This window comes from Nelumbo lutea, chromosome 7 (genome assembly GCF_056320005.1).
Source record: "Nelumbo lutea isolate HS-2025 chromosome 7, American lotus-T2T, whole genome shotgun sequence".
NCBI classification, from domain to species: Eukaryota; Viridiplantae; Streptophyta; class Magnoliopsida; order Proteales; family Nelumbonaceae; genus Nelumbo; species Nelumbo lutea.
The window spans coordinates 57,365,663-57,376,191 of record NC_142690.1 but is presented as its reverse complement, the minus strand read 5'-3'; the positions used below and the strand labels follow the sequence as shown (position 1 = coordinate 57,376,191).

At 40.0% G+C, this 10,529-nt stretch overlaps 1 protein-coding gene across 10 annotated transcripts in view; it reads left to right on the top strand.

Annotated features, from left to right (window-relative positions):
* The first annotated feature begins 441 nt into the window (after positions 1-441).
* The window catches only part of LOC148846522 (transglycosylase), a 129,440-nt gene continuing 119,352 nt past the window's right edge, over positions 442-10,529 (top strand). For 2 of the 10 annotated variants that reach the window (XM_088955346.1, XM_088955341.1), the window contains exon 1: positions 442-941. The gene's annotated coding sequence lies outside the window, so the exon portion shown is untranslated. Of the gene's footprint in view, positions 942-1,390; positions 1,482-1,594; positions 1,711-10,529 lie in introns of those variants that run through there. The other 8 variants (XM_088955344.1, XM_088955339.1, XM_088955342.1 and 5 more) reach the window with 7 other exon arrangements.

Below are 10,529 nucleotides of genomic sequence, written 5' to 3'. Positions count from 1 at the left end.
TCGATTAACCGATTGGCCGATTTAGTTAACCGTCGGTTTGGTTCATCGGTTTTTATTTTTTACAATATATATTATAAAAATATAATAAAAATTATAAATATATATAAAATATTATATTTTAAATAATAAATAATATATCATAAATTATAAATATATATTTATATATATAATGCATATTTATTAATTTATAGTATATAAAAAATATAATATATATAAAATATATAGAAATATATGTATACTGATCGGTTTAGTTAACTACCGGTTTTCTATATTGATTAACCAAACCGGTACCTTTGATATTATGAAAAAATCAAATCGAAAACAAACCAACCAATTCGAAAACCGGTTTTTCAGTTTGATTTTGGTCAGATTTTTCGATCAATTCGGTTTTTCAGTTTTTTGCTCACCCTTAATGTGTGTATGTGTGGGGTGGGGTGGCGTGGGGTAGGGTGGGGGTGAGGGGGGGCAGGGTTGTGTTTGAAGGACCCACCAATATTACGCCCCTGCATCGAGGAGGGCTCCCAAGCCTGACGCGAGTTTTGAACTCGATTCTATTATCCATTTATCCCTGTTTCCGTGTGTCAATGATATGGTTGGAGTTGATGCATAACTTGTAAAACTAGGTGACAGACGCAAAAAAACCATGCCCATTTTTATCTCATGTTTCCCTTTGAACCTACGTCAGAGCAAATCTTTGTTGGCAGCTGCTAAATACACCAGGGCGTGCCAACTGTCATCCAACGACAACCTAGGCAACCAACTACCGGTGAATGAATGAACCGAATAAAACATTTCCGGCAATTTTGTCTTTCTGTGCGGCGTTCCGCTGATCCTCCATTCCCCTTTGTCCTTGTCCATTTGTAAATTTTCATTCTATTTCCAAGATCAAAAAGGACCCAGCACAGAATAATTGGTATTTGCTCCTACTTGCATTTCCACCGGTAAATTAATCTTTACTTTTCTCTCAAAATGTGCATTATTCAATTCCCTGTTGAATCAGTAGATGTTTGGGCCTTATGGGTTTAGGATATTTGATTAGGATTTGAAGGATTTTTGTGCATGCTGTTTTCTATTTAATCAATGCTTGTAGTGTAATGGTAGAAGGTTGCAGCATCATAAACTCAATTGAGATTGTTGTTTTGCACCGTTGGCAATTTCCCACGGCCTTTTGTAGGTCAAGTCCTTAAAGCATTTGATGGGAGTGATGGAACATTGGCCTAAAGATCCATCTTATTCCCTCCGAGACGTCTCTTTTGTTTTTCTTTTTTCTTTTTTTTTTTTTTTTGTGTGTGTGGGTGTGGGGGTGGGGGTGGGTGTGTGTGTGGTGGGGGGGGGGGGGGGAGGACAGACTGTCTAAATTAAACCTGTACAGTAGATCACTTAATGTCCAGAAAAATGATGATTCCTAACAAGTTTCCTCTGCAAAGGCCATGAAGAATCTGTTATCCATCTTGTTGTGTCACTCCCACCTGTTACAAAAGGTATGGTCCCACTTATTGAAGGTATTTCAAACTCAGTCATTCTTAGAGATTTTTCCGAGTTTATATTGGCTTGGTTAGCTAGGAATTGTAATTAGAGAGGTCAAATCCTTCAGTATCTTCCTTTCCTATTTGTTGGAGCATTTGGAAGGCGGGGAATTTGTACACAATTGCTTTTTGGGAGAAATGTCGAAAGAGATTGAAAATTTCTTCCAGTATCAAGGAACTACAGGTAGGGTGGGAGTTCAATTATGCTGATTTTAAATGTTAGTGAGTACAAAATATTTTTTGCTTGATACATATACTCCCTAGGCCCTGTGAGAATTTTTTTTCCCCTTCTGCATGTGGTCATTCTTGTTTGATATTGACACCTTGTAAATATCTCTCTTTTGTCCTTTAGGTCCTTCCATTGTAATTTCTTAGGATACTTGTTGAAATCTTCCACTTCAGTTTTAATAGTACGTGCTAATTGCTGAATATTATAAGACGGGCTATCTCTTGATGCAATGGGAAGATCTTTGACTGACAAGTGTGAGAATGCCAATTTGAGTCTGTGAGTAGCCACTTTGTGCAAAAACATGGCAAAAATAACGTCTATATCCAGTCCACCCCACCCAAAACCCACTAAAGCAGGGTCGTCATTGGATAATGGCCTTTTGCTAATTACATAATATTCCTGAAATTCATTTCTTTCCGTCCACTCAATCTATTAGCAAAGTTCTCTTAAGTCTCTTCTTCTTTATGAATAATTGAGCCAAGATGCTGAAAATGTGTGTAGCATGTCTGCTAACCTGCACAGAAGATTTGGAGAGAAGAAGAGAGGAAAAAAAGAAGAAGAAAAGAGTTGTTGAACAGAAGCTAAATCTCAGCCAGCCCTAAAGAATGTGATTTATATTAAAATTCAAATAGTGAGTAAAAGTACAACTTTACACCTGATTAGTAACATGGCCTGATAAAAATAAAAGAAATAAAACAGGCCCAATAACTAAAGGTCCAGTAGGAAACTTATAACATAAACATAAGGCCCACACAAGGGTTCAGATTTTACAACACAACTCCTCAAGCTGAGCATAAATATCCATCATGCCCAGCTTGCCAAGTAGTCCATGAAATTTAACTGAAGGCAGCCCTTAGTGAGAACGTCTACAAATTGCATCTTGGAAGGTGTGTAGAGAATACACAATTCACCCAAAACAATTCTTTCCCTTACAAAATGCCTGCCAACCTCAATATGTTTTGTTTTGTCATACTGTACTGGATTATTTGCAATATTAATTGCAGCCTTATTATCACAATATAGCTCCAGAGGTCTATCAACCTTTATTCTCAATTCACAAGTAGAATCCAAAGCCACAACAGTTTTGCAACACCATGGGCCATTGCCCTATACTCAGCCTTCACACTTGATCTTGCGACTACACTTTGCCTTTTATTCCTCAAAGTAACCAAGTTTTCTCTAATAAAGGTGTTAGAGTGAGCCGAATAAGGGTAATTTAGTAATCTTATGTCAGTTAAGTACTTTGCTTATGTGGCTGTTTTATTAGAGTACTCTGCCCCACACTTAAGTGAGGGCAGTTTAGTCTTTGTAAGTGCAATTAGAACCTAATAAACACAAGGGGGTCGACTGAATGGGTGACTAATCAGTTCGACTAAACCCTCCTGTTCTCTCTTTCTCTTGTCTTCTTCCTCATCTTCTTCTTCCTTCTTCATTGGTTCGGACTACTGTAGCTGCTCCAAAACATGGTATCAGAGCAAGGTTTCTGACCTGCTTCCGCTTGCAAAGCATCTCAGCTGTGTTCGTGACACCCTCCTCTTCGTTTCTAGTTGGTTAATGGAGAGAGCTGGTTCACCCTAGGTCTGAGACATCACAGTTCGTTGCTCTCTGCTGCGCACAGTTTTCTTCATCAAGGAAGGTGATTTCAGCAGTGAATGGTTGGCTGATACTCTCAAAGGAAGGTTGGTTATTTAGTCCTCTTGTGTTGCTGGTATTTCTAGGTAGGAACCCTTCAAGAATCAGTTAGTACTGATTAGAACCTAGAGAACTAGGTTCATTGTTGCCCTAAAAAGGGCTGTGTGTGCAGTAGCCGAATGGTGTAGGGCTACTGTGAGTTGTTGAGTGGTGTTAGGGCTGCTGTAGGTGGCCGAGTGGTGTAAGGTGGAATGCAGTGACCTTGCCAAGCTCCTTGTGGTCGTGTAATGCCCTCTTAAGTGTGTTAAACAAATCTGAACTGGGTGTAGCAGTTTGACTGTGTTGTGGTGCTTGTGATGCGCAATTTTTTTTATTGAGTGGTTGTAAGAGGGCCTACTGTTGTGTTGTGGTGCTTGTGATGCTTATGTGGGTCGTAGGTGTGTGAAGTCAGCAGTAGTGTAAAGAAGAACAAGTGTGTGCTCCCACTGTTGTGTTTAGGGGCTGCAATAGGTGCTGAAGTATCAAACTGTGAACAACATCAATCAGCTTGTAGCTGAGAAGTAAGGTTAGAGGCAACTGTGAAAGAGTACAATGGCAGCAATAGGAGATGGCTACAATGATCAGAAACCTAATGTGGTAATTTCCTCCGACTACCTAGGGGTACAAATGACCTCAATTAAGCTGAATGGGGAGAACTATGTTCCATGGGCCAAATCAGTGGAAGTGTTTCTCAAGGCAAAGAAGAAAGTAAAGCATGTAAGAGATGAAAAGCCATCGGAGGACTCTCCAGGGTTTGATGATTGGGAGCAAGAAGATGCTCAAATCATGACTTGGCTGTGGAATAGTATGGAACCTAAAATTAGTGCCAACTTCATGTTTCTTGATACGGCTAAGGATATATGGGAGCATGCTAAGAAGCTATATTCTAGACAAGATAACACAACAAGAGTGTATCAGCTTTATCAGGAGTATTTTGATTTACAACAAGGAACCAAAACACTAGAAGAGTACTATGCCAACATGAAGAATATAAGGAATGAACTCAACGTCTATCACCCCCTTACTCCAGATATTAAAGTTCAGCAACAGCAAAGGGAGCAACTAGATGTTACAAGATTTTTAGTGGGGCTGAAGTCGGAATATGAACCAGTTAGAGCCCAAATATTGGGGGGCTCTACTCTTCCTACACTTGAGGAAGTATTCTCAAGGCTTCGTAGAATCTCTTTGGGACAGACAGAGAACTCCACACAGTCTGATAGATCAGCACTTGTGACAGCTCGAGGGGTTGGATATAGTACAAGAGGGGGAGGTCATGCTCCCCGAGGAGGCCGTGGCAGTTCCATGATTAGTCGGGGTGGTCGTGACTCAGGGGGAGGTCGTGGCAGAGGGAAGAATAACTCTACAAGGAAATGCACTCATTGTGGTAGAGAGGGACACACAGTGAATTTCTGTTATGATCTACATGGCCCTCCCTCTAAATGGGCTAATCATGCTGTAGCGGGTGAGGTTGATATCAGTGACAGTAAACCGGCAGACCGAACTCATCCCACATCTACATCTACCTCTGGGAGGGAAATGGTGAACATACCGCGTGATGAGTATGAACGGTTCCTTCAAACTACTTCACAGCATACCACTGCCACACTTGCCCAATCAGGTATTGCTTGCATGTCATCTAAAACCTCTCCCTGGATTATTGACTCTGGAGCCTCAGATCATATGACCGGGACTCCAGGTGTGTTCTCTTCTCTCTCTGAAACCTCCACATCACAAACTGTTACACTTGCCAATGGGTCCTCATCTCCCATATGTGGTGTTGGTAATATTGACATGGCTCCTGTGCCCTTATCATCTGTTTTATATGTCCCTAAGTTTCCATTCAATCTTATGTCTGTTAGTAAAATAACCAAAGCTCTTAACTGTTCCGTTACCTTCTTTCCTTCCACCTGTGTTTTTCAGGATCTCAAGACGGGGAAGAAGATTGGTGGGGGGCATGAAGCTGGTGGACTGTACTATCTTGACGGTGGTGGATCTTCAATTGCTCTTCAGACTTCGCTTACTCCTCTACAATGGCATTGCCGACTGGGACATCCATCTCTCAAGGCTCTCAAGATTTTGGTCCCGTCATTGAGTCATTTGTCAGTTTTGCAATGTGAGTCATGTCAGTTTGGGAAACATCGTCGTGTGTCCTTCAGTCCAAGAGTTGAGAGTCGTATGTTGAGTCCTTTTTCTTTGGTTCATTCAGATGTTTGGGGTCCAATCAAAATAGAGTCTTATAATGGGTACAAGTATTTTGTCTCCTTTATTGATGATTGTTCAAGAATGACATGGATTTACTTAATGAAAGAAAGAAGTGAATTGTTTTCTATTTTTCAAAAATTCCATGCTGAAATACGCACACAATTTGGTGTTCCAATCAAAATTCTCCGTTCAGATAATGGTCGTGAATACTTTCTTACTTCATTTCAACAGTATTTAGAACAGCATGGCATTATTCATTAGACATCATGTGCATACACCCCTCAACAAAATGGGGTAGCTGAACGGAAGAACCATCAACTTCTTGAAACTGCTCAGTCTATTCTTCACCACATGAATGTTCCTAAACGTTTTTGGAGTGATGCTGTACTCACTGCATGTTTTATCATTAATCGGATGCCCTCCTTCATTCTTCATGGTTGGTCCCCCTTCTCTATCTTGTTTCCCACTTTATCTCCATTCCCATTAATTCCTCGTGTCTTTGGTTGTGTGTGCTTTGTCCACAATCTGAGCCCTGGAATAGACAAGCTAGATGCACGCTCAATTAAATGTGTCTTCCTTGGCTACTCACGGACTCAGAAAGGGTACAAGTGTTATAATCCCATTACCCGGAAGTGCTATGTCTGTCGTGATGTCACCTTTTTTGAGTCAGTCCCCTTCTTCTCAAGTCCTGAAGCACCCTCGCCTCCACCCGCACTTCCTCTTCCTCTCCCTGTCAGTGATCCAGTTCCAGATGTTGTTGTTGGAGTAGACTCATCACCTCATCCCATGCAGATCACCACCGAACGTCCACCAATCCGGCAAGTGTATACACGTCGAACGACACCGGCCCCTCCTCCAGCTTCTACCTCATCTGCGGATCCTCACATGGCTCCTATTGTTGAACCCTCAAACCTTGATCTACCCATTGCCTTACGGAAAGGTAAACGCAGTTCTACCCTCCATCCCATTTCCAATTTCGTTTCATTATCTCGTCTTTTTACATCACATTGCCAGTTTGTTTCCCTTTTATCCTCTATTTCCATACCTAACAATGTCCAAGAAGCTCTCAGTTCACCTGATTGGCGGCAGGCAATGGAGGAGGAACTTTCTGCTCTTCAACATACTCAAACGTGGGATCTTACTACTCTCCCACCTGGTAAGCATGCTGTGGGATGTAAATGGGTGTATACTGTGAAATACTTGCCAGATGGTAGTGTAGAGCGTCTGAAGGCCAGACTTGTTGTTAAAGGTTACTCCCAGTTGTATGGAGTAGACTACATGGAGACATTCTCTCCGGTGGTTAAGATTGGTTCTGTTCGTGTACTAATTTCCCTGGCAGTTATGTATGATTGGCCTCTGTTTCAGCTTGATATCAAGAATGCCTTTCTCCATGGTGATCTTGTGGAGGAGGTATATATGGAGCAACCACTTGGGTTCGTTGCTCAGGGGGAGGATGGTAAGGTATGCAGATTGAAAAAGGCAATTTATGGGTTGAAACAATCGCCGCGTGCTTGGTTTGGGAAGTTCAGTGAAGTGGTGAAGAGTTTTGGAATGAAGCAGTGCCAGGTAGATCACTCAGTGTTCAGCTATGACTCAGAAGCTGGGAAGATTCTATTAGTGGTCTATGTGGATGATATTGTCATTACTGGCAGTGATAAATTGGGGATTGGCAAATTAAAGGTATTTTTGCAAAACCATTTCCAAACAAAAGATCTTGGAACATTGAAATATTTCTTGGGAATAGAGGTTGCCAGGTCAAAACAAGGTGTAAATCTGTGCCAAAGAAAATATGTTCTTGATCTATTGGAAGAAACAGGACTGTTAGGTGCAAAACCGGCTGAGACCCCTATGGAACCAAATGTTAAGTTGAGCAGTGATACAGGAGAAGTATTTGAAGATCTTGGAAGGTATAGACGACTAGTGGGGAAGCTGAACTATCTAACTATCACGAGACCCGACATATCCTTTGCAGTCAGTGTGGTGAGCCAATTCATGCAGGACCCTCGTATACCTCACTGGGATGCAATTCTTAGAATTGTGAGGTATCTGAAAGGAGCTCCAGGCCGTGGACTATTGTATAAACCAGGAGGAAAACTTGAAGTAGTGGGGTATACAGATGCAGACTGGGCAGGCTCAGTGAATGATAGAAGATCTACTACGGGCTATTGCACATTTCTTGGAGGAAATCTTGTGACGTGGAAGAGTAAAAAGCAGACGGTTGTGGCCAGAAGTAGTGCTGAAGCTGAGTATAGGGCCATGGCACATACTACCTGTGAGTTAGTGTGGTTGAGGAATCTTCTACAAGAAATTGGGTTTCACATGGATAAACCTATGAGACTGTATTGTGACAATCAAGCTGCACTCCATATCTCATCCAATCCTGTATTTCATGAGAGAACAAAGCACATAGAGGTTGATTGCCACTTTGTGAGGGAGAAGGTCCTTGCTGGAGAGATAAACACAGAACATGTGGGCTCGAATGATCAATGGGCAGATTTGTTTACAAAAGCTCTAAACTTGGGGAAAGTGAATCAGCTATGTAACAAGCTGGGATTATATGACATATATTCTCCAGCTTGAGGGGGAGTGTTAGAGTGAGTCGAATAAGGGTAATTTAGTAATCTTATGTCAGTTAAGTACTTTGCTTATGTGGCTGTTTTATTAGAGTACTCTGCCCCACACTTAAGTGAGGGCAGTTTAGTCTTTGTAAGTGCAATTAGAACCTAATAAACACAAGGGGGTCGACTGAATGGGTGACTAATCAGTTCGACTAAACCCTCCTGTTCTCTCTTTCTCTCGTCTTCTTCCTCATCTTCTTCTTCTTCACTGGTTCGGACTACTGTAGCTGCTCCAAAACAAAAGGTACAATAGCTAGATGTAGACTTTCTATCACCCATGGAACCCAATTAGCATTGTTAACATAGTTTTCAAGGTGTCTAGGCGATAAAAAATTTGTAATATAAAAAACTAACTTTTGATAGCTCCCTAGTTTTATATACCATTCAGCATGTATATTAATAGAAAAAATAGTAGTTCTCTTTAATAAGAACATTTAATTTCCTCTAAAAATGTGGCAAATCATCACATCTAAAAGATAAAATAATATAATAGGTATTTAACAAAGCAATTTCATATCAATTAGCAGCTAAAGAAAGTTATTAATTTTATGTGATAAATATTCAAGATGGAAAGTAGAATAGAAAAAAAACAAGAATGGGGTTTCTGTTTTATTTAATTAGAGAGAGAGAGAATAGAAAAAAAGAACCTCTTTATAATTCTATTCTTTCTTTCCTCTCTCTCTCTCTCTCTTTCTCTCTCTTTCTTTCTTTTTCTCTCCTCAAAACCTTTTGATCTTTTAAATTTCAATAGTAAAACATTAAAACAAAGTATAATTGATATATATATATATATGTGTGTGTGTGTGTGTGTGTGTGTGTGTAATAAAATCTTTTAACACATACATTAATAAGACACAACAATATAGATGATATTATAAAAAGCACCCACCTTGTCATTTTTGTCGCCTAGGCGGGCGCCTAGCTGCTAAAAGTCAAGGCATTTGGGCGAGGCACCCAGCCAAGGGTGCCTAGTCGCCTAGGTGGGTACCTAGGCGATGCCTTGACAACTATGGTTGGTAAATGATTCAATAGTTTGTTTTGCTTCTTGAACAAAGTTTCCTTTCTTAGACAAGTTTTTAAGTATTTGCGAATTCTCTCAACAGCTTTCATGTGTGGAACCTTCAGTGCTTGCATAAATTGGGTCACCATATGAACTGCATAAGCTATATTTGGCCTAGTAAGAGACAAATAAATTAGTTTTCCTACTAGCTTTTGGTATCATTCTTTATCTGCATAATCCTTGCCCTCAAATTCCAACAAACCATGATTTTGTTCCACCATAGTACCGGATGATTTGCTCTCCATCATACCAATTTCCCTCAGCAATCCAGGACATACTTCATCTAACATACTAATTTCTTTTTATTATTTTCTTATTTTGTTAGGGTTTAATCAATGCAAACATTGCTAACTGCTGTATTGAACCCATGGTTCACAGTATCAATACACCTCTGTGTTTTGGCAGAGGTGTATCGGTACATATAATGATACTCCCCCTATTTTTTTTATTTCTTTGGTTTTCAGTTTCATTTTTAAATATATATATATATATATATATATATATATATATATATTTAAAAAATGGGTCCCTGAAAACACCTGTAAATAGGTATCGAGACCCCAAAGATACAATACAATACACCCAATACAGGGCGTATCGTATCGAAATTTTGATCCTTGATTGAACCCTCAAAAATTTCAAAACCTGAACCTATAAGCAAGGGAAGAACTTAAAAATTTTGTCTAATCAACACATTTTCTTCTTCCACGTCTTCTTCTTCTTCTTCCATCTTTTCTTTTCTTCTTTCCTATAACAAAAGTAGGGGTTCAGCCCCTATATTTTTTTGAATTTTCTTTACTTTGTTGTTTTTCTTCTAATAAAATGTTGATTTTCTAGATTTAAACATGAAATTTATACTTTTCTTATGAAAATTATGAATAATTATTTAGGAAAGATGGTTATGGAACCTAGGGAACTACCCTAGGATCTAGGGTTTTACTTCCATCGCCTAGGCGACGCCTAGGCACCCCCTATCACCTAGCCTCGCCTTGGCGCCTTGAAAACTATGGTGATGACCATGTCATCCACATACGCTCTAGGGGCAGTAAGATTTTTGCCTTGCCTCATTATAAATAATGTATGATTAGCACTACTTTGAATTTGCCCCACATTCTTCATGGCTCCACAAATCCTTTCAAACCAGGCACAACGAGACTGCTTTAGCCCATACAAAGCCTTCTTTAGTCTGCATACTTTCCCTTGGAAGTCATTACTTGGAGGAG